This window comes from Alexandromys fortis, unplaced genomic scaffold, assembly GCF_014885135.2.
Source record: "Alexandromys fortis isolate MF-2015 unplaced genomic scaffold, M_Fortis_MF-2015_v1.1 scaffold_25, whole genome shotgun sequence".
Lineage (NCBI taxonomy): Eukaryota > Metazoa > Chordata > Mammalia > Rodentia > Cricetidae > Alexandromys > Alexandromys fortis.
In genome coordinates this window covers 6,917,132-6,935,629 of record NW_026067904.1, presented here as the reverse complement: position 1 = coordinate 6,935,629, position 18,498 = coordinate 6,917,132, and the positions used below count along the sequence as shown (strand labels likewise).

Sequence of the window (18,498 nt, the reverse complement as noted above, 5' to 3'; positions counted from 1 at the left end):
TTTCCTGGCTCCTGCCTGGGGCCAAGAACCCTCTCACCCCTCAGAAGGGTTTTCTGGAACAGGACCCGGCTCCCCGTTTGCCAGGGCCCTCGCCAACCACAGGCCTACCTCTTTGCTTTAATTGTAGTGGGGCGATCTGCTCTCGGTGTTGCGTGCTGGTCCCTGCCGCCTGCGTCCTCTGCCACCGCGCCAGTCCCCTCTGGTCCTGGCCTCAGCCTGCGGCCTGGCCTGCTTTGCCCACCTGGATCGCTCCTCCGTCTGCGGGCGCCTGTACTGCGCTGCTCCGCTGTCTCTTTCTTTCTCTTTGATTTAACTGTAGTGGGGCGATCTGCTCTTGGTGTTGCGCGCTGGTCCCTGCCGCCTGTGTCCTCTGCCACCGCACCAGTCCCCTCCTGTCCTGGCCACACCCTGCGGCCTGGCCTGCGTTGCCAGCGTGCACCACCGCCGCTGGCTCCGTCTGCCTGCTATATTTTCAGTATAGGGGATGGAAACTAAGACCACATGTTCTTTCTTACCTCCATCGGACACTCACATAAACTTATATCATTACCATCTTTTTATACAATGTGAAACAAAGGAAAAGTGGATGTAATGGCAATTTCATTTCTAAAGGAAAGCAGAGACATTCATACATGTCAAGAATAAAAAAAAATATATTTATGCAAAATATTTCGATAGTGCCTTTTAGCTTTGTGATTTTCCTAAACTTATAACATTATTAAACTGCTCTGTGTGAATGATATAATGTGCCCAGTATTCCTTCTCCATGATGATCCTTATTTTCACATATGCCTAAAGGACATTTCTTTTTGAAAACTGTCTTTTTATGGAGTCTATCCTTCACTGTTAGTGTCCTTTTCAAGACCACACAAATCCCAACCATGCCTCAGTGGCAAAGGCCACTCTTAGTATCTCAAGGCAGGCCAATTCTGTAGACCCATTTTTGTTTTAGAATTCTCCAAGAGGTTGATAGGGACCCTGCTGAATGCATTTCAAACTTAATTTCTCTTTCAGCCAAATACTGTTCTCCTTATTCCCTTAAAGTCATAATTCCTAATGGTACTCTTCAGTAAATATCCTGTGAGTAAATTTCTAGTGTGGAGTTTATCTGCTGGGGAGCTGTTTGTAATGGGTAGGATCATCCAGGCTACCTGCAATGGACTAAGGCAGCAAAAAGTGTGTCCACCCCTTGTTCAGAAGTAAGAGGTCATTTTTGCTGCTGTACTATCAAAGCTTAAACTTTCAGCCACAAGTCATGACAAGTTTCTGCCAACCTTCACTCATGGTTTTTTGTCCACACCTGCTGTGTTTGAGCTGGGTCTCCAGTGTGTCACTGAGTGAGTAAATGACTGACTATGTGAACAAGCAGTAACTGAGACAACAACCTGTCAATATTACCACTTTTCATCTCTGTGAATTTATAAAATTTCAGTTTGGATACGCTCTTTAAGAAAGAAAAGGAGAGGACCCCAAGAACATTAAAATATTTTTTGGAGGGCCAAGCATCCAGTCTGGCATACATAAAAGATTTATGGAAGATAGGGTTAGCACAGCAAAACAGAAGTCATATTGGATTTAGGGCTTCTTATTAGCAACAAGACTGCTTCCCAATCATGGCAATGTGGTCTCTGAGGTCCTGAGGGAATCAACAGAAAGAAAGGGGGTTAATGCCATGACTGTGTGGAGATCCTCATGCAGACCTTGAAAACAGAAATGTTTACCACCAGAAATGACTTTCCCTTTCTCTATTATAACAATAGACAAGGAGTGGTCTCAAACTGAAGTTCCTATCCACAAGATACAGTAATCTATGTATGCAGAGATAGACATATGGTATTCACGGCAGACAAATGAGCATGTGGGTCTGCACATTAATACTAATAGGCAGAAAGATGGATAGGAATGTTCTATATTGATGAAATAGCTCCATAACTTTGGTTCATTTACTTTCATTGTTTTAGAACATTAAATTCTATGCATATAAGATAATGATTTCATCATATTGTGAAAAGACAAATGCAGTGTTGTAGAAATTACTTTAAAGATGTGTTATATTTGTTTGTGCTGTGGAATATTACTGTGTAAAGGTATATTTGTCGATACTGCATTCCTTTAATGATATAAGGATTTGTGTTTAATTATAGAAAGATGTACTGCGTTTGTTTTACCTTTCCTACCTAAGGCACCTGATTGATCTAATAAAAATCCAAATGGCCAATATCTAGGCAGGGGAGGGGAGGTGGGGCTGATGACAGAATGAAGAGTGGGAAGAAGTCTAGAGAGAGAAGAAAGAAGAGAAGAGAAAATGAGGGGGAAAGAGAGGGACCTGCGTGGGGCCAGAAGCCAGGTAGCTGCCGCCATCCAGACATAGAGACAGCAGGAAAGTAAGATACACAGAAAGAAATGTAGATAAAGAGACGGGTTAAAATATGAACTAAGATATGTCTGAGAATTCATGACTAATAAAAAGCCTTCTTGTCTTGATTAGTGAGTTGATTGGTTGCCCAAAAGAAAAAGACTGGTACACAGTATCTTAATGATTCTATGCTGCTATTGTTGATATAAACAGTACTGGCAAGAGCATTCTTGAATGTGTCTTCACATTAACATGTGCACATGTGAAGACTTCTTTGAAATACATAGATAGAAATGCATTCAAGTAGGAGAATATCTTCATAATAAAATATTTAAAAAATGCCAAAGAGATTATGTCACACTTACCAGGGCTACACAAGTATTTCCTTGTATTTATTTATTCTACACCTTATTTCAGAAATAGGTCTTATCTTCTCCCAATTTGGGTGACATCTTTTTCTTTGCTTATTCACATTTTAGAATAAAGTTTCTCTTCCCCATGTCAATATATTCTCATGTAATTAGCAGTCCTTTACAGTTTATCTTAGTGTGCTTTCTGTGTTCCTTAATATTGACTCCTGGGCCTGTGCATGCTAATCTAGTAGTCACCTATCCCTTTGGCTCACATTCATCCAGCTATGTTTAGAAAAATAATTTTATTAATTAGTAAAATGTGCCCAAAGCTTTTCCAGGTTATTTTTGTCCTTTTTTAATAACCTAGATATGTAAGCTTCTAAATAAATTTTACACAGTCAACAGTATGATGTAGAGATCCAAATAAGTTTTTACGGTATAGGTTAAGTGATTGCCCTTACAAAACTCTTACACTGTTTGCCTTCTCCTCTACTGTCTAGAAGCTTATCTAGTAACTAATGTATGTCCCTGAAAACCTGATTCTAAGTCTGGCCCTTTAAGCTTTTCCCCTTGTATTTTATGAGGTCCAGATACCTGGTAATGTTGTGCTTATTTTTTTCACTTAAAGCTTATCATTTGTTATTGAATTCTCCTTTTGCACACATAATTTGAAAACTAATTATACCACTAAAAATAAAAAGACATTTTGGACTTTCGTTAGAGCTGTGTTGAGCATGCAAGTGGTTGGGGAAGTAGCCTATTTTAATACTGCCTTCCCCTGTCTATAAGAAATGTGAATTCATTTCATAAAATATATTTCCACTTATGATTTACAATTTTGTGCATAAGATGCTTGCAGATTATTTATTTCAAAAGATTAATGTTCAAATTTTGGAACTACATAGCATATTAATTTATTTTTTTACATTTTCCAATTATACAAATCCTAAAGAAATGCAATTTATTGCTTATTCTCTCTTATATCTAGTGATTTGCCAAATTATAGTAATATTTTTCAATTCAAATGTCTTTAGGATGGATAATCTGACCATTTAAAAGGAAAGTTCAAAAGCCTTTGAAAAAGGAAGTCAAAAAGAAACAAGCTTGAAGATCTATAAGCCCTCCAGCCAACACCATTCCAGTGATGGAAAAATTTACAATAAAGACCTCATGAATGGATTTTCACAAATCCAGCTTTTGTGTTTGTCCTTGGAATGTGTCTACTGCTAAGAAATAGTGTTCTGCTGTGTTCAGATACCAGGTTCCATTCTTGTTGGAATAAGGCTTTGGGGTTTACTGTAGATAGAAAAGTAAAATATAACACCTTTGCCCATACCTTCATCCATACTTCAAAAGAAACAGCTCTGTTTGATCCTCTCCCTGGAGTTCCTATTGATAGGATGCCAGTCGTGTAATTTGTATACAACTTTTCAGAGCCTTAATGTGCTTCATGGAGCCAGTCCCATCCTGGTGCCTAACACAGACTAACACATTCTTTGTTCAAAGGCAGGCTTATCAAGTTTTCGCTGCTTACCTTTCCCATGCAGGCTGGTACTGATTGAATGTGAAATAGGGAGGAATCTGGTTCCAATATCATTAGGCTGCAAAGGTACTGAGACAAGTAGCTGAATGGCCTCTTGGAACTGAAGGCTACAGGCTGCTGGAAGGCTGTTCAGTGGACAAGTAGTAAGTAGGAGTGCCAGATTTTCCAGCAGTCTTTTGTAAGTAATTAAGTTCCACAACATTCAGGTCTTCAGGAGAAAAAGTATTCTTAAGGACGAACCACCTAAGTTTAGGTAAAATATGGCAAAGAACACTCATGCAAGTTAGGTTCTCTTACAGAACATTATACACAAATATCAATAATTGCAAAACATATTGACATTCTATTGAAATATGACCTACACACACACACACACACACACACACACACAGACACACACACACACACCTGCACATAGGAGCCCTAAGAAGTAAACTGGTCAGGTTTTCCTTCTCGTTTTCTGTGTTTACAAGTCATGGTCCCCATGACTTTTCTTCTAAGTTATCACCAAAACTTCCCTTATCTATCCAATAGTCACATTACGCTTCAGTACCTCTTTCTTACCCTCAGTGAAATGATGCTATTTCAGTTTAAGGGCAGTACCTGAGATATTTGCATATGCCTATGTATACCACCTGTGATACACATGTATAGTTTCCATGTTATGGAAAATATGTTCATGTATGACCAACAGATTTGGGTCAGAGTCACACTATCATGTGGGGTTCTCCTTGGGTTCAAATGACCAGCTATGTAATCGTGCTGAATTTGGTTCAGCACACATAAGGAAAATTTAAGCATCCATTTTATCATTCATAAGTTGACTTGAAAAATCCCCTTATTCACATTTCTGTTCTTATGCAGTGTTTAAGAGTCATTACAAACTTGAGAACAGTGTCTGTTCTTTAATTCTGTATAGAAACATTATAGCAGAACTATGTGTAAAATAAACTTTACCTAAGAGGTATATGATTGTAACCAAGAATTACAGTGCTTCTGGTACATAGTAATACAATAGGGTAATGTAACACCCCACTCTCCAATGGACAGGTCAATGAGACGGAAACCTAACAGATAAATGAGAGAACTAACTGACATCATGACCCAAATGAAATTAACAGACATCTACAGAACATTTCACCCAAACACAAAAGAATATACCTTCTTCTACAAACCTCATGGAACCGTCTCTTAAATTAACCACATACTTAGTAACAAAGCAAACCTCCACAGATACAAAAAAAAATTGATGTAATTTCCTGTACCTTGTCAGATCACCATGGTTTAAAATTAGAATTCAACAGCAACATTAATTTCAGAAAGCTCAAAAACACATGGAAATTAAACAGTGCTCTATTGAAGTGCCCTGGGTCAAGGAAGAAATAAAGAAAGAAATTAAAGACTTCCTAGAATTCAACAAGAAAAAAAGAAACAATGTACCCAAACCTATGGGAAACTATGAAAGCAGTGCTAAGAGGAAAATTCGCTCGGTGCCTACATAAAAAAAGTGGAGAAAGCTCACAGTATTGGCTTAACAGAACATCTGGAAACACTAGAACAAAAAGAAGCAGTCTTACCCAGGAGGAGTAGAAGACAGGAAATAATCAAATTGAGGGCTGAAATCAAAGAAAAAGAAAACAATACAAAGAATCAATGAAACAGAGCTGGATCTTTGAGAAAAAGCAACAAGATAGACAAACCCTTATCCAAAGTAATCAAAAGGCAGAGAGAAAACATCCAAATTAACAAAATCAGAAATGGAAAGGAGTATATAACACCAGGCACTTTGGAAACCCGGAGAATCATTAGGTCATACTACAAAGCCATGTACTACACAAAATTAGAAAATGTAAAAGAAACGGACTATTGTCTGGATAGGTACTACATACCGAAATTAAATCAACACCAGGTGGACAATTGAAATAGATCTATAAACTCCAAGGAAACAGAAGCTGTCATCAAAAAGCCTCTGAACCAAAAATAAGCCCAGGGCTGGATGGTTTCAGTGCAGAATTCTACCAGACCTTCAAAGAAGAGCTAATACCTATACTCTTCAAAGTGTTCCATATAATAGAAACAGAAGAACATTGCCAAACTCTTTTTGTGAGGCTACAGTTAACCTGATACCAAAAAACACATAAAGACTCAACCAAGAAAGAGAATTACAGACCAATCTACCTCATGAAAATAAATGCAAAAATACTCAATAAAATATTGGCAACCTGAATCCAAGAAAACATAAAAAAATCATTTAACATAATCAAGTTGGCTTCATCCCAGAGATGTAGGAATGGTTCAACATATGAAAATTTTATTAATATACTGAAAGAAAAAAAAACATGATCATCATATTAGATGGTGAAAAATTATTTGACAAAATCCAACACTCCTTTATGATACAAACTTGGAGAGATAAGGGATACAAGGAACATATCTAAACAATAAAAGCAATATACAGCAAGCTGAGAGCCAATATCAAATTAAATGGAGTGAAACTCAAAGTTATCCCACTAAAATCAGGAACAAGACAAGGCTGTCCACTCTATATCTATTCAGCAGAGTTCTTGAAATTCTGACTACAGCAATAAGACAACAAAAGGAAATCAAGGGGATACAAATTGGAAAGGAAGAAGTCAAATTTTGCTATTAGTAGAAGATATGATACTATGCATAAGTGCAAAATTTCTACTAGGTAATTTTTACAACTGATGAATACCTTCAGTAATGGGGCAGAATGCAAGATCAACTAAAAAAAAATCAGTAGCCCTCCTATATACAAATGATAAAGAAGCTGAGAAAAAATATCAGTGAAGCAAACCTTTTACAATAAATAGCCACAAATAACATAAAATATTTTGGGGTAACACTAACCAAAGAAGTGAAAGGCCTGTTCAACAAAAACTTTAAGTCTTTGAAGAAAGAAATTGAAGAAGATACCAGAATATGGAAAGATCTCCCATGCTCTTTGATAAGTCGAATCAGCATAATAAAAATGCCAATCCTACCAAAAGCAATCTATAGATTAAATGCAATCACTGTGAAAATCCCAACACAATTTTTCACAGATCTTGAACAAATAATTCTGACCTTCATATGGAAAATCATAAAAAAAAATCCCCAGATATCCAAAACAATCCTCTACAATAAAGGAACTACTAGTCATCACTATCATTGATATCAAGCTCCATTATAGAGCTACAGTAATGAAAGCAGATTGGTATTGGCATAAAAACAGACAGGTTGACCAATGGAATTGAATCAAAGACCCGGATATTAATCCACACACCTATGAACATCTGATTTTTGACAAAGAAGCTAAAAATATACAATGAAAAAAAAAAACGGAAAGCATCTTGAACAAATGGTGCTGGCATAACTGGATGTCAACCTGTAGAAGAATGAAAATAGATCCACATATATTCCCATGCACAAAACTCAAGTCCAAATGGATCAAAGATCTCAATATAAATCCGACTACACTGAACGTGATAGAAGAGAAAGTGGGAAGTAGCCTTCAATGCATGGGTACAGGAGACTGCTTCCTAAATGTAACTCCAGTAGCACAGACACTGAGAGCAACAATAAATACATGTGACCTCCTAAAACTGAGCAGCTTCTGTAAAATAAAGGACACATTCAATAAGACAAAAAGGCCTCCTATTGGATGGGAAAAAGTCTTCACCGGCACTATACCAGACAGAGGACTGATCTCCAAAATATATAAAGAACTCAAGAAACTTGGTATCAAAATTCCAAATAATCCAATTAAAAAAATAGGGTACAAAACTGAACAAAGAATTCTCCACAGCATAATCTCAAATGACCAAAGACACTAAAAGAAATGTTCAAAATCCTTAGCCATCAAGGAAATGTGAATCACAATGACGCTGAGCCATTTTATAGCAGTAAGAATGGCTAAGACCAAAAACATCAATGATATCTAATGCTGGAGAGGATGTGGAGTAAAGAGAACACTCCTCCATTTCTGGTGAAAATGCAAACTTGTACAACCCACTCTGGAAATTAGTATGGTGGTTTCTCAGAAAATTGGCAATCAACCTATCTCAGGAACCAGCAATATAACTCTTAGGCATATACCCAAAAGTTGCTCAATCATACTATAAGGTCATTTGTCCAACTATGTTCATAGTAGCATTATATGTAATACCCAGAACCTGGAAACAACTTAGTTGCCCCTTAACCAAAGAATAGATAAAGAAAATTCAACACATTTACACATTAGAGTACTACTCAGCAGAAAAAAAAAAATGACATCTTGAAATTTGCATGCAAATGAATAGAACTAGAAAAAAATCATTCTGAGTGAGATAACCCAGACCCAGAAAAATGAACATGGTATGTACTCACTCGTTTGATTACTAGCTGTAAAGCAAAGGATATTGAGCCTATAGTTCATGACCCTAGAAGAAGCTAGGTAACAAGGTGAACCCTAATAAAAACATACACAGATCCTCCTGGAAAGGGGAAACACACAAGATTGCTTGACAGAATTGGGAGCATGGGGATCAGGGAGTAGGGAAGGTGGTAGGAGAAGAGGATGGAAAAAGAGGAGGAGAACTTGAGGGAATGGGAAGTTGAGATGGAGGAAGAACAGAGATTAGAGAAAAGAGATATTTTGATTGAGGGAGCCATTATGAGGCTAGAGAGAAACCTAACTCTAGAGAAATTCCCAGGAGTCCACAAGGATGACCCCAGTGAAAATTCTAAGCAACAGAGGAGGTGGTACTTTGCCCTGTAGTCAGACTGATGAATATCTTAAATATCACCATAGAACTTTCATCCAACAGATGATGGGAACAGAAGAAGAGACCTGCATCAGAGTACTGGACTGAGCTCCCAAAGAGTGGAAGAGGGGGAGCAGTGAGAATATGAGCAAAAAAATCAAGACCATGATAGGTACACCCACTGAAACAGTCTACCTGAGCCAATGGGAGCTCACCAACTTCAGTCAGACAGGAGAGGAAACAACATAGATCAAAACTAGTCCCTCTGAATGTTGTATGACTGGGGCAGACTGAGGGGCCATTGGCAGTGGCACCAGGATTTATCCCTACTGCTTGTACTGACTTTATTGGGAGCACATTCTCTTTAAAGGATACCTTGCGTAGCCTAGATATAGTAAGGAGGGCCTTGGACCTTCCTCTAAGCAATGTGTCTTACTCTGTCTGTAGAGTAGATGGCAGGTGTTGTGGGGGGATAAATGGAGGGAATAGGAGAAGGGGAGGGTATTGGAAATGTAAAATGAAAAAAAAGATAATTTGTTTTCCTTTTTAAAAAAATGAATAAAAAAGATTGTATATGCTTTCACACACATTTTAATTATTATTTAAAAATTGTAAATATAATTATATACTCAAAATAATTTGTATCTATACATAAATATTTTAAAATGTTAAAGACAGTCATTTTACTAAGAAACATTTATGTACTATATGTCAGAGCTTTGCTTCATAATTATATAAATCAAATTGCAAGATGAAGTATTTATTTTAATAGTTCAGAAGTAAAAGTGAATATCTGATTTTTTTTATTTCAGTGGGTTTACACTTGGGAAAACAAAATTTAATACTTTTCATTAAATATACAAGTTAAAGCCTGGAAAATGTAGACGTGGAGCATCTAACTTGTGTAATTATTTCCTTCTCAACAAATTCCTGTATTATCAAGTACAAGTACAGTCATAAAGCAACCTTTAAGCTCCATGTTACTAAGCCCTGCAGCAGATGAAAGTCAAATGCAGATGTGGAATGGGAGCCAAACAGATGCTGAACCCCCATCAATACCCTAGGGGAATGCATTCCCTATCAAAAAGAAACTTAATTTCAACTATAAAGAATTTGATTATGTATTGTTATACAAAATGTGATTAATGTTTTGTACTGATTAATCAACTACAAAATATATAATTATGCCATCTGTATTTCCCAGCTTCTTGTCACTTACACATTCCGTGGGGAAGCTGAGAGATGGGATGTAGGGAACTTGTGGCATTTGAGGAGCTTTAGAACTGTGCGGACTAGTAAGTGGAACAAAGCAACTTAAAGACCTGGTGCTCATTCTGATGGAAAACATCTAACAATCATACACACAGAGAAGACCAAAGATGACGGGCTCCTTGCAGACTGGAAGACAGATGGGAGAGGCTGCTGATCTCCCAACACTAATAATATAATAACTCTTTCTGCACCCCAAAGTCATACTTCTGACTTCTCTTGGCTTTGGAAATAACATTTTGAAGGGCCATGTGGCATAGTGGGTAAGGTGTCTGATTCTAGAAATAACATCTCAATGCTAGGCAATGTTTACTATTAATTTCAGAATAATAACACAATGAATACGCCTGCATTCCTATCCCACATCAGTTCAAGATGCAAGCCTAGGACTAAGGTTTATGTTGTGACTCATATTCATGTCTTTATCAAAAGTGAACATGGTGTTATATTTACACCAGAGTCCCAGCTGGAAAAGTTTCAATATTGTTGAAAGTTGCTTATTAAGCTGTATTCTACAGAGTACCTGGGGTTTTGATATATGGTTTTGACCTAGATAATGCTGGATAATGTACCTCATTGATTTTTCTTCTTGCACTGTTTCTTGGAGGGGCATGATAGGTAGAAGCAGCTTCAGATGAGTTCTGCTTCCCTTTCTTAGTAGTTTTCAAGAAAATAATCCTCTTCCTACAGGGGAAACTGTTGCGCTCAATCCGACTTATTTTCTCACCGCACACTCTTAACCTTGAATATACATCAGGATCACGTGGAATCCATTCTTTAGAGGTAGCATCTGAGACATACTTGCAATAATTATGCTCAGACACCATAACATTTTACGACAAGTTCCAAACGTCCGATTTTAGACATTCCAGGTAATTTTCCCTGTGGTAGTCAGGAAACGATGGTTCCTCAAGGGTGTCTCCGGGTCTCCATCAGCAGCATCGCCAGAAAACCTTGCCGGAATTGATGAAATCAATCATGCTGTGTGCCAGCTTCACACCTGCTGTGAGAGCCATGGTTCAGAGTTTGGAAAGCAACAGCTGAAATTTCTAGGTTCTTATGTGCCAGAACAAATAATTGGATCAGGGACACAAGGAGAGTGGTATGAATGGAAAAAGAAAGGCATCCCTGGGTATAGAAAGGCTAATAAGCTTGAAAGGAGAACAAACTTTACATTTTTTAGCCTTGATACTAGTGATCAAGTAGGTTGTTTACATAATAGGTCCCTCCTGAGATATTGTGATGTTCTCACACGCGGACTGGTTTGGTATGTATAGCTCAGGTTGGGAGGGTTTCGGGTCCTTCCTCAGCTACCTGTTTATTTCATGTTATAATCTCCATGTCTACCCTCCTGACACACTACTAACTATGACACCTGAGGGAAGAAACCAAAGATTGTGTAATGCAATGGTTGAAAGATGATGTCACTGCATATGCGACCCTGAAAACTTCAGCCTTCATCACCGTAACTGATAGGGCTGCTATGAGGGCAACAAGCATTTCTTCGTAGAGGGAGATAACAGTTCTCACCATGAACGAATGTGGCCTGGAAGCATGGATTTTTTTTTTCTCCAAAATACCAAGTTTCAGCAAGGTAGCAATTTCAGGAACTTTGGATAGTACTAGAATATAGAAAGCCATGAAAATTTCCCAGTGCACTGGGGGGTCTACTGGGTAGATAGTTTACAGTAAAGTGGGGGAAACTCTACGACTGGCCTCAGATGCTATCTGACAACGCTCTTAGCTATTTGCTTGGTAGGAATTAAAGGACTGTTCATACATTTCAAAGGAATTACCTAGTGGTCACAAAAATGTTAGTTCACATACAAATAGCTGCTAAAACGCTCAGCATATCCCTAGGTAATTTGGTTTTGGATTTGGAACATCCCCATGTCTATGCATCATTGAAGCTCTAACCAGTCACTCAGTCTTTTCTGTCAAAGCTTCTTTCTAGGAATTCCCCTTCACGATCATATACCAAGGAACTAGTGGGCAAAACTTATCCATCAGTCCAATGGGCTCTGATACTGTGGGCTCATGGCCCTTACTTTGGGTGCTTTTGGGTTAAAGTGTTTCTGTAAAGTTAGTGTGAGACCAACCGGAATGTGCTTATGATTTTTTTTAAAGTCTATTGCAGAATGACTTCTTTGTCTAAAAGCAATCCTTTATCAAAAGTAGCCTTGGAGTTCAGACCTCCACACAGTAATACTGATGATTGCTATCCTGTTTCTAGAACAAAAATCACACCTGAGAAAGAGCCCATCAGCTTTGAGTCTTGAGCGCCCTGAGATCAGCACAGATTTGCTATCAAAAAATAAATCAGAGAAATAAAAGATGGGTGCAAAAATTTGGGAGCTGCCTTTCATACTTGGTATTAAATTTCCACTTTTGGAAGATTAAATCTTTTTATAATGCCCCAAATTTGGGAATATCCAGTGAAAGGAAAATTCATAATTGATACACCAATGAAGAAATAATAAAGTAATTTGATTAAGGAATGAAGGGATTTATCTATACAGTTGTGATGTATATTTAAGATCTCAGTTTGAGTGAAAGAGAAAACTGAAGGACAGAGAGAATGGAGCTGCAGAAAAAGACACAAGGCTGTGCATAGTTGTGGATAGTCTCTGAGAATGGGTCCCTTCAGAAAGGGCAGGGGCTGCCAAGAGAGGAGAGTACTCCAACAATATCTGCACAGTCTGAATAGGCAAGGAAATACAGAGCACTGGTGTGTTTCTCAGTAGTCCATTAGGTCCTTAAGTAAAGGATACCACATTATTCTTCAGCCTTAAAGAGAAGCAAAATAGTACTAGGGCTGAGAAGTAGGTCAGAGGTACAGCCTTTGTCCAGCACATGCCAGGTCCTAGGTTGAGCACCTAGCACCAGAGAAAGAAAGGAAGGAGGGAAGAGTGCTGATGATATTGTGTATTGCCTATTACTTATAAGCAGTTCTTGACTGAATATAAATTTTATGAAAAAACTATGACCTTAAAAAAAACATAAAAATATTTGCAAAATTTGCCTTCCCCTTCTCTCCTTTCTCCCCCTCTTCTATTTTCTTTCCTCCTGTCTTTTCTCCTCATCACCCTTTCTTCACCCTGTCCTCCCTTCCTTCTTTCCATGAACCTCTCTCTCCCCCTTTACTCATACCTTCCCCCTTTCATCCCTTCCTCTCTCCCCACCTTCCTCTCTTCTTTCCTTCTGTGGATTTGTTGAAGACAAATTGCATTCTGTAGCCCAAGCATGCTGGGAACTCACTCCTCAGTCTATGTTGGCTTCAGTTTATGGTATCCCTCCTGTTTGAATCTTCCAAGCATTGGGAGTCCAGGCATAAGCCCACCACACCCACCGCGCCCACTGCACCAGGATTTTGTGATTTTTTTAACCTCTTCCCTGTGTGATTGGAAGTGTCAAAACAGTTCCTGGCATCCATTCTGGGATGTTTGGTCATAAATATCACCTCAGCTTCTTGTCACACCCCTATATCCAAAGAGTCTGGAATGTAATATTAAGCTGGGGATATCACCCCAGCCCTCTAACACCCCTATATCTAAGAAGTCAGGGATGATTGGAAGCCCCTGACCTGGCAGTTGCCCTAGCTTGGACTCCAATTCCCAGATGCCAAGTGCTGACCCTGCTAATAAACTCGGGCATTTGATGTGTTTTAATCTGGTCTGATTGGATTTCTTTGTGCCAGGGGATAGATTTTTCCAATCACTATCAATAATGGAAAATCAAAGGAAGCTGAAATTTTAAGGAACATTTCCTATTTGTTGAGAATATTTATGTAAATAGAACTTGATTGTCAGTAACGTTCTCTGTGTTAAGCCTTCATATGGTTGAAAAAATGAACTCAACTCAAAGGAAATTGAACTATAACTGTTTTCATTAAATTGCCTAATATTGAAAAAACATTATTTCCACATGTTTGTATCATTACAAGCTTTTAGGAAAAAGCAAGCACTAATGCCTTATTTTAACCATCCAAAGATATCATATCAGCCTAACTAATTAACAGAACCATTAAGGAAATGCATTGCAATTAAGATTACTTTCAATAGAGAAGAGTTGTTGGTAGATAAGAGGACTCATTACTTGTAGGGTATTTATTTTTGCATTCTATAATCTTGGCTACCTCTATCTTTTTAGATTGACAACATTATAAAACATTACATTTTTTTAAAAAAGGCCAATATGAACAATTAAACAATTATCACTTTCAAACTCTACTCACAAATGGAAACAACTAGGTAAGACAAGAGCACAAAAACACTAGAGTCACAGCTGTATTCTTGCTTTTGTGGCACATAGACTGACCTGCAACCTTTGGTTGTCATTCAAAAATTGCCAGGTCTCTCCAGGAAGAGAATAGAATGATGCTGAGTCATCCTGCAATGTTCCTTCTCCATCTCAAGGAGAGATGTTTCTTATTCACGGGTGAGGTAGGTGTACTTATCACAAGGCAACCAATGTAACTGCAACCAACCCATTTCTTTCCTCTCAAAGTAAGTTCTCCATGTCATTAAGAATCTTGTAAGTTGGCAGCCTGATAATTTGAAGCAACATACACACTACCAATATATGGCAATCACAGCAAAACTTGAGGACATGTATCATTAAGTAAGTTTTTTTGTCACTCTGTTGAAAACCAACCAACCAAAAGAAAACAACAATGAAACAGCTAAACCAGCAAGCATATGTATTTTCATGCACCAAGGAATAGAAGAGATGCAGAGAAGAATGATGCCAGCCTTGTTGTTCACCCAGTCACTCTGTATGAATTGAGCAGGTCATGATAGTCACATTCAGTTTGTTGAGCTCAGAGGAGTTGATCAGAATGTTATTCTTCAAAACTGGCTTTAAAAATGAGAGATTTATGTTGTGACTAATCTTTTGTACACTCTGAATATGTATCATTCTGATTCGTTTAATAAAAAGCTAAATGCCCAATAGCTAGGCAGGATTTTCAAGGCAGAAAGAATGGTGGGAAGAAGGGCAGAATCATCAGAAGACACCAGGACTCAGAGGAAGCTGCATGAGCAGTACAGAGTAAAGGTAATACCCACAAGGCAGACATAGTAAGTAATAGAAATGGGTTCGATTAATTTATAAGAGGTAGTGGAACAAGCTGAAGCTATAGGCCAGGATTTTATAATTAAGTTCCCATTTGGTTATTTTGGAGCTGGCAAGCGGGACAGAAAAATCTCCCTAAAAATGGCACCCATGTCCAGGTACTATATCCATTTAAGACCCGAGAAAGCCTAAAAACTGTTCAGGACAAGGGATCAAATGCAGTTTCCTGGTCACTGTGATCTCTTAGGTAAGCTTGGTGTTAACAGGAAACAGAAGGTGCTGCTCTGTTAAGAGGCCCTGCTGCTGAGTACATATATGGGTTTATGAGTAACTGGTGGCATCCTAGTCAGTGGCATGAGACTAAGTAAAAATGCCTACAGTAGCATGGACCTAGAAACTTCTCAGAGCTGGGGTGGTAAACGTGAATCCTGCAGGTATGCCTGCATGAGACTAGGCTCTCAGGGAACTGAGGGGTGTGGAGTCAGGCACCAGTGCACATGAGTTCAGCCACATGTCAGGTTTAAGATTTCCTCATACAGACAGAAATGGTTCAGAATGAAAAAATCTTAAACAGATTATAATGTGTTTAACAATGACTGGAGTCTTAAGAAAAAAAATGGGTATAAACAGTAAAAAAATAGTTTAAAAACAATAAAACAAAGTCTTTAAAGAGAGAGTAAAATGTAAAAAAATAAGACTTGTAAGGATGAAAAACACACAGGAAGTCTGGATCCTATATAGTATCTTGTTAACTTTGAATTTTTAATGATCATATACAAAAGAACAATAGCTACTGAGAGACACTGGATTATGGAAACTTGTAAATGGAGTTTCTGTCCCACCCAGTTCCACACTCAGTTCCCAAAGAAACACACAGAAGTTTATAACAATTATAAACTGTTTGGTCCATTAGCTCAGCCATATTATTAGCTAACTCTTATTACTTAAATTAACCCATAATTCTTGTCTGTGTTAGCCACTTGACTTTATAACTTTTATCAATGAAGCACTCTTATCTTGTTTCCTCTGGGTCTTGCTGGGAACTGACTCTGCATTTCCTCTTCCCAGAATTCTCTTAGTCTGGTTCCCCACCCATACTTTCTGCCTGGCCAATCAGTGTTTTATTAAGCCAATATGTGTGACAAATCTTCACAGTGTACAAAATCATTTCCCACAGCAGAAACTACTAAATTAAACTGTGCTATTTATTTTAAAACTGTCTTAACTTCAAAATGGAAATTAAGCAACATAGTGCAGTGGGAGGAGAGGTTATGCTGTTGTTTCCATAGGAAATAAAAGGCCGTGGATTCCTTCTATATCAATAAAAATTGGATTTGATGGTAGAGATCTCCTGAATTTCTTGGCTACAGACACGGGGGAGGAAGCCAAAAAAAAGGGCTATATGACAGGTGGTATGTAAGTTTGAGTCCTCATGGCATTATTATATGCCATCCTTTCAAATGCCATCGATAGAGGTTTATGCAGTTTGATAATACAGTCCAAACAGACTTATAAAGTTAACACATGCATTTTACCTATTCAAACAAAAAAAACCATCTTTAATTGACTTGTGCACACAGTACATTCCATATTTGTATTAATGCAGATATGTATGTTACCTTTTAAAGTTTATATGTTTTCAGAGCAAGGGAACCAGGCACCAATAAAAATGGATAGCCCCGATGATCCAGCCTCTCAGAATGCTTCTGTTTCAGTATCCTCCGAGTTCTATATTAAGGACAACTTAGAGACTGGGTGCTAAGATGGCTCAGACTCACAGAATACTTCAGCCAGGTCTTCAGGTAAGCTTTGCACTTTTTCAATGCACAGAGACCGGACAACAAATAATATAGACAATTCTTTCAGGACTTAACCAATTTTTCCAGGGCCTCCTAAAGATGCTGATGCCTGCAGAGAGCAGTGAATAGTCTAGTGGACATGAGACCCACATCCCGAAGAGGTGGTATATATGGTTTTTGGTTATTCAGTGGGTTATGGACATTTGTCATTATTTAAGAGGGGTTGGTTACTAGTTTCTTATTGGTAATGATCAGGAAAAAAATAAAAGCTGAACCTTAAAATGAGGGCCTTTTTGTTGGGGTTTCTGTCCTGCCCAATTCCCACAGACTTTAAGTCCCAAATAAAATCACACAGAGAATCTACATTAGATATAAACTGATTGGCCCATTAGCTCAGGCTTCTTATTAGCTCTTATAATGTATATTAACCCAATATTCTTATCTATTTTAGCCACATGGCTTGGTACCTTTTTCAGCAGGGTAGGTCACATCTTCCTTCTTCAGTGTCTGGACAGGACTGTGGAGGAATGGGCTTCCTCCTTCCCAGAATTCTCATATTCTCATTGACCTGCCTTGACTTCCTATCTGGATGTCCTGCCTATTCTTCCTGCCTGGCTACTGGCCAATTGGCATTTATCTAAACCATAATTGACAGAATACAGAATTGTACTGCACCACTGAACAAATGTTATTAGATTCCAGGATCTTGTTCTGAAAAGAAAAATGGGGATATAGAAATAATAAGATGAAAGGGTAGATTATTGTACTTATTTTCTTTTTTTTTTTAAATTGTACTTATTTTCAAACTAAAATAGGAAACATTATTCTTAAAAATTTTGCATTTGTATGAATTTTTATATATTGATACAATTTTAAGGTTATTTTGTTATACTTTATATATATTTCTATACTCATTTAAGATATTTTTATATATTGATAAATTTAAGAGTTTATTTGGTTAGAACATAACTGGACATACATTTTTATATCATTTAAGGTATTGTACCAATGCAGCACATTTAACAATGTAATGTAAATTTCTAGTTCTTAAAAGTTATTATTATAAGCTATTTAGGATAATAAAGAAATACAGGTTAGTATTTTGTCATCAAGCACAATCAAACTTGTATCCATGTTAGGTAATATGTTTAAGGTCAAACAGAGTTATATTTTAGATGGACAGATAATCATGAAATACTTCAATGATCTACAGAATAATCCATTTAAATGTTTTAATAACACAGAGATTTCCATGACAATGAGATAGCTCTGCTTCTGGCAGGACCAATCTACTTCAGAGAGGATGATAGGCATCAAAGAACCTCCATATGGAGTATACCATTTAACGACAAAGGGTAGC

General features: G+C 37.7%; 1 long non-coding RNA gene across 2 annotated transcripts in view; it reads left to right on the top strand.

Moving 5' to 3' along the window:
• LOC126497033 (uncharacterized) overlaps window positions 1-17,396 on the top strand; it is a 101,303-nt gene extending 83,907 nt beyond the window's left edge. The window contains exons 1-4 of one of the 2 annotated variants that reach the window (XR_007590516.1): window positions 14,414-14,516; window positions 14,618-14,708; window positions 16,968-17,141; window positions 17,226-17,396. This is a non-coding gene — a long non-coding RNA (uncharacterized lncRNA). Of the gene's footprint in view, window positions 1-14,413; window positions 14,517-14,617; window positions 14,709-16,967; window positions 17,142-17,225 lie in introns of those variants that run through there. The other variant, XR_007590515.1, reaches the window with a different exon arrangement.
• The last annotated feature ends 1,102 nt before the right edge of the window (window positions 17,397-18,498 follow it).